We start from the raw sequence: 5,979 nt of genomic DNA, 5'->3' as shown, positions 1-5,979 counted from the left end.
TTTTGGTTCAGGGTTCTAAAAAATGTTACACGAATCAAACAAGAGTTTTAATTTCTACATACAGCAATAAATATCTCCACTTGTCTCAAATAAAGCTTTACAATGATCGCATGCTGAGGTCTCAACTAAAACTTCATGATTGCTCATTGCTGATTTGTGCGAGTGCCATTTGCAGATATTATTATACAAGCGTATATGTCTTCTACAAGTAGCAGCAGTACTAAATAAAGCACCACGCACATAGGGATTGAATATTAGCTTCATGGATGTTTGTTTTCCGAATATAGCTTATTTTAGAAGCATAAATCTAGGATTCGATTATTCAGTACTGACTATGTCTATTTCTTAACTCTACATTTGAACACCTGGATAACTGAAATCATAAGACAGACATTTCACAACGCTAATAAGCATGTCCTGCCAACTGGTTAGACAGTGGATTACATTTGTTGTAGTAACACCACAATATTAATTTGCTCTTAATAAAACTGACTACTCTTTGTGTGATAGGGAACTATGAGTTTATTAATAAATAGCTTTAAGATTTTTAACTGTCTAGTAACCAATCAGAAGGTAGCATTAACTGGCCAGCTGTTGAAAACAAACATCTGATTTGTTGCTATGGTTTACTAGATGTGGGCTTATGTAAGACTTTTTATTACATAACCGTGTTAGACTGTCAGATTCACTTAGACAGGGACTGCTGTGAATTATTTATAACCTTTGTAAAACACTACAGAAATTGTTGGAAATAAAGTGTAATATGTATTAGTCACTGAGCTCTCTGCTACATCATTATTAGCAACTTGTCAGTGGAGTCAAGAAAAAGACAAACAGTTTTGGCACTTGGGACTGGTGATAATCAATATAATTCTGTGCCAGCCATTTTCATTGTTCCCATTGTTTGTTTTTTTTCTTTTTGCTCAAGTCAAGTTTATTGATAAACAATGTACAAACAGTGATATATCAGAAAGTACACAGGTGTTACAAAATACTTGAGACATATCAATAAGTTCATTTCTTGTAATACATTGAGAATCATTGGTAGCAGACTAACCCTTTGTGGCAAATCGCCTGTATCACCTGTGTTTTTAATACACAAGCGTTGTATCTAACCATTTCTGCCAGATTTCCCATCTGTCCTGGAGTTGCCCTTTTCTAGTTGATATAATTTTTCTTTATTACTCATGGAGGCGACAGCTTGGTACCAAGAGGTTATGGTTGGAGGGGAACTGCTTTTCCAGTTCGTTATCTGACGCATGGCATGAAACAGGGCCTTAGATATAAACTGCCTGTATTCTACCGGAGCACACTCCCTAGTCCCAATTCCCAGGAGGCACAGATCAGGGCTATCTGAAAGCATAGAATCAATTATCTTTCGTAGGTGCTACAGGACCCCAGCCCAGTACTGTTGTACCAAGGGGCACTGGCACAAAGTATGCAAGAAATTGGCATGTTGCTCCCCACACCTTAAGCATACATTAGAAACATTAGGATACATCTTGCTAAGTTTGCTCCTAGTGAGGTATGCTCTATGTAGCATGTACTTATTGTAGCAATCTGTTGTTGTAATTACATGATACATACAATCGTGCTCTCATGGCTTCTTCATCGCTGAGAAGAGAGAGATCAGGGAATCCTATGCTGCCATAGTTTTATGGGATCTCTCTGTACAGACTATGAGCAAAACTTAGGGGACTGTTCCTGCTGAAATTGGTCATAGTAACAAGAGGGAAATACACTATGCTGCCATAGTTTTATGGGATCTCTCTGTCAGACTAATGAGCAAACTTAGGGGACTGTTCCCTGCTGAATTGTGGCTTAGTTACAGGGAATACCTATGCTGGGCATCAAGTTTATGGGCTCTCTCTGTACCAGACTTATTGAGCAAACTTAGGGAACTGTTCCTGCTGAATTGTGCTTAGTACAGGGAATACCTATGCTGCCATAGTTTTATGGGATCTCTCTGTACAGACTATGAGCAAACTTAGGGGACTGTTCTGCCTGAATTGTGCTTAGTACAGGGATACTTATGCTGCCATAGTTTTATGGGATCTCTCTGTACAGACTATGAGCAAACTTAGGGGACTGTTCCTGCTGAATTGTGCTTAGTACAGGGAATACCTATGCTGCCATAGTTTTATGGGATCTCTCTGTACAGACTATGAGCAAACTTAGGGGACTGTTCCTGCTGAATTGTGCTTAGTACAGGGAATACCTATGCTGCCATAGTTTTATGGGATCTCTCTGTACAGACTATGAGCAAACTTAGGGGACTGTTCCTGCTGAATTGTGCTTAGTACAGGGAATACCTATGCTGCCATAGTTTTATGGGATCTCTCTGTACAGACTATGAGCAAACTTAGGGACTGTTCCTGCTGAATTGTGCTTAGTACAGGGAATACCTATGCTGCCATAGTTTTATGGGATCTCTCTGTACAGACTATGAGCAAACTTAGGGGACTGTTCCTGCTGAATTGTGCTTAGTACAGGGAATACCTATGCTGCCATAGTTTTATGGGATCTCTCTGTACAGACTATGAGCAAACTTAGGGGACTGTTCCTGCTGAATTGTGCTTAGTACAGGGAATACCTATGCTGCCATAGTTTTATGGGATCTCTCTGTACAGACTATGAGCAAACTTAGGGGACTGTTCCTGCTGAATTGTGCTTAGTACAGGGGAATACCTATGCTGCCATAGTTTTATGGGATCTCTCTGTACAGACTATGAGCAAACTTAGGGACTGTTCCTGCTGAATTGTGCTTAGTACAGGGAATACCTATGCTGCCATAGTTTTATGGGATCTCTGTACAGACTATGAGCAAACTTAGGGGACTGTTCCTGCTGAATTGTGCTTAGTACAGGGAATACCTATGCTGCCATAGTTTTATGGGATCTCTCTGTACAGACTATGAGCAAACGTAGGGGACTGTTCCTGCTTAATTGTGCTTAGTACTGGGAATATTGATGCTGCCATAGTTTTATGGGATCTCTCTGTACAGACTATGAGCAAACGTAGGGGACTGTTCCTGCTGAATTGTGCTTAGTACTGGGAATATTGATGCTGCCATAGTTTTATGGGATCTCTCTGTACAGACTATGAGCAAACTTAGGGGACTGTTCCTGCTGAATTGTGCTTAGTACAGGGAATACCTATGCTGCCATAGTTTTATGGGATCTCTCTGTACAGACTATGAGCAAACTTAGGGGACTGTTCCTGCTGAATTGTGCTTAGTACAGGGAATACCTATGCTGCCATAGTTTTATGGGATCTCTCTGTACAGACTATGAGCAAACTTAGGGGACTGTTCCTGCTGAATTGTGCTTAGTACAGGGAATACCTATGCTGCCATAGTTTTATGGGATCTCTCTGTACAGACTATGAGCAAACTTAGGGGACTGTTCCTGCTGAATTGTGCTTAGTACAGGGAATACCTATGCTGCCATAGTTTTATGGGATCTCTCTGTACAGACTATGAGCAAACTTAGGGGACTGTTCCTGCTGAATTGTGCTTAGTACAGGGAATACCTATGCTGCCATAGTTTTATGGGATCTCTCTGTACAGACTATGAGCAAACTTAGGGGACTGTTCCTGCTGAATTGTGCTTAGTACAGGGAATACCTATGCTGCCATAGTTTTATGGGATCTCTCTGTACAGACTATGAGCAAACTTAGGGGACTGTTCCTGCTGAATTGTGCTTAGTACAGGGAATACCTATGCTGCCATAGTTTTATGGGATCTCTCTGTACAGACTATGAGCAAACTTAGGGGACTGTTCCTGCTGAATTGTGCTTAGTACAGGGAATACCTATGCTGCCATAGTTTTATGGGATCTCTCTGTACAGACTATGAGCAAACTTAGGGGACTGTTCCTGCTGAATTGTGCTTAGTACAGGGAATACCTATGCTGCCATAGTTTTATGGGATCTCTCTGTACAGACTATGAGCAAACTTAGGGGACTGTTCCTGCTGAATTGTGCTTAGTACAGGGAATACCTATGCTGCCATAGTTTTATGGGATCTCTCTGTACAGACTATGAGCAAACTTAGGGGACTGTTCCTGCTGAATTGTGCTTAGTACAGGGAATACCTATGCTGCCATAGTTTTATGGGATCTCTCTGTACAGACTATGAGCAAACTTAGGGGACTGTTCCTGCTGAATTGTGCTTAGTACAGGGAATACCTATGCTGCCATAGTTTTATGGGATCTCTCTGTACAGACTATGAGCAAACTTAGGGGACTGTTCCTGCTGAATTGTGCTTAGTACAGGGAATACCTATGCTGCCATAGTTTTATGGGATCTCTCTGTACAGACTATGAGCAAACTTAGGGGACTGTTCCTGCTGAATTGTGCTTAGTACAGGGAATACCTATGCTGCCATAGTTTTATGGGATCTCTCTGTACAGACTATGAGCAAACTTAGGGGACTGTTCCTGCTGAATTGTGCTTAGTACAGGGAATACCTATGCTGCCATAGTTTTATGGGATCTCTCTGTACAGACTATGAGCAAACTTAGGGACTGTTCCTGCTGAATTGTGCTTAGTACAGGGAATACCTATGCTGCCATAGTTTTATGGGATCTCTCTGTACAGACTATGAGCAAACTTAGGGGACTGTTCCTGCTGAATTGTGCTTAGTACAGGGAATACCTATGCTGCCATAGTTTTATGGGATCTCTCTGTACAGACTATGAGCAAACTTAGGGGACTGTTCCTGCTGAATTGTGCTTAGTACAGGGAATACCTATGCTGCCATAGTTTTATGGGATCTCTCTGTACAGACTATGAGCAAACTTAGGGGACTGTTCCTGCTGAATTGTGCTTAGTACTGGGAATACCTGATGCTGCCATAGTTTTATGGGATCTCTCTGTACAGACTATGAGCAAACTTAGGGGACTGTTCCTGCTGAATTGTGCTTAGTACAGGGAATACCTATGCTGCCATAGTTTTATGGGATCTCTCTGTACAGACTATGAGCAAACTTAGGGGACTGTTCCTGCTGAATTGTGCTTAGTACAGGGAATACCTATGCTGCCATAGTTTTATGGGATCTCTCTGTACAGACTATGAGCAAACTTAGGGGACTGTTCCTGCTGAATTGTGCTTAGTACAGGGAATACCTATGCTGCCATAGTTTTATGGGATCTCTCTGTACAGACTATGAGCAAACTTAGGGGACTGTTCCTGCTGAATTGTGCTTAGTACAGGGAATACCTATGCTGCCATAGTTTTATGGGATCTCTCTGTACAGACTATGAGCAAACTTAGGGGACTGTTCCTGCTGAATTGTGCTTAGTACAGGGAATACCTATGCTGCCATAGTTTTATGGGATCTCTCTGTACAGACTATGAGCAAACTTAGGGGACTGTTCCTGCTGAATTGTGCTTAGTACAGGGAATACCTATGCTGCCATAGTTTTATGGGATCTCTCTGTACAGACTATGAGCAAACTTAGGGGACTGTTCCTGCTGAATTGTGCTTAGTACAGGGAATACCTATGCTGCCATAGTTTTATGGGATCTCTCTGTACAGACTATGAGCAAACTTAGGGGACTGTTCCTGCTGAATTGTGCTTAGTACAGGGAATACCTATGCTGCCATAGTTTTATGGGATCTCTCTGTACAGACTATGAGCAAACTTAGGGGACTGTTCCTGCTGAATTGTGCTTAGTACAGGGAATACCTATGCTGCCATAGTTTTATGGGATCTCTCTGTACAGACTATGAGCAAACTTAGGGGACTGTTCCTGCTGAATTGTGCTTAGTACAGGGAATACCTATGCTGCCATAGTTTTATGGGATCTCTCTGTACAGACTATGAGCAAACTTAGGGGACTGTTCCTGCTGAATTGTGCTTAGTACAGGGAATACCTATGCTGCCATAGTTTTATGGGATCTCTCTGTACAGACTATGAGCAAACTTAGGGGACTGTTCCTGCTGAATTGTGCTTAGTACAGGGAATACCTAT

Source organism: Xenopus laevis, chromosome 3L (genome assembly GCF_017654675.1).
Source record: "Xenopus laevis strain J_2021 chromosome 3L, Xenopus_laevis_v10.1, whole genome shotgun sequence".
NCBI lineage: Eukaryota > Metazoa > Chordata > Amphibia > Anura > Pipidae > Xenopus > Xenopus laevis.
The sequence above is the reverse complement of the archived record's forward strand: the minus strand, read 5'-3'. Positions refer to the sequence as shown.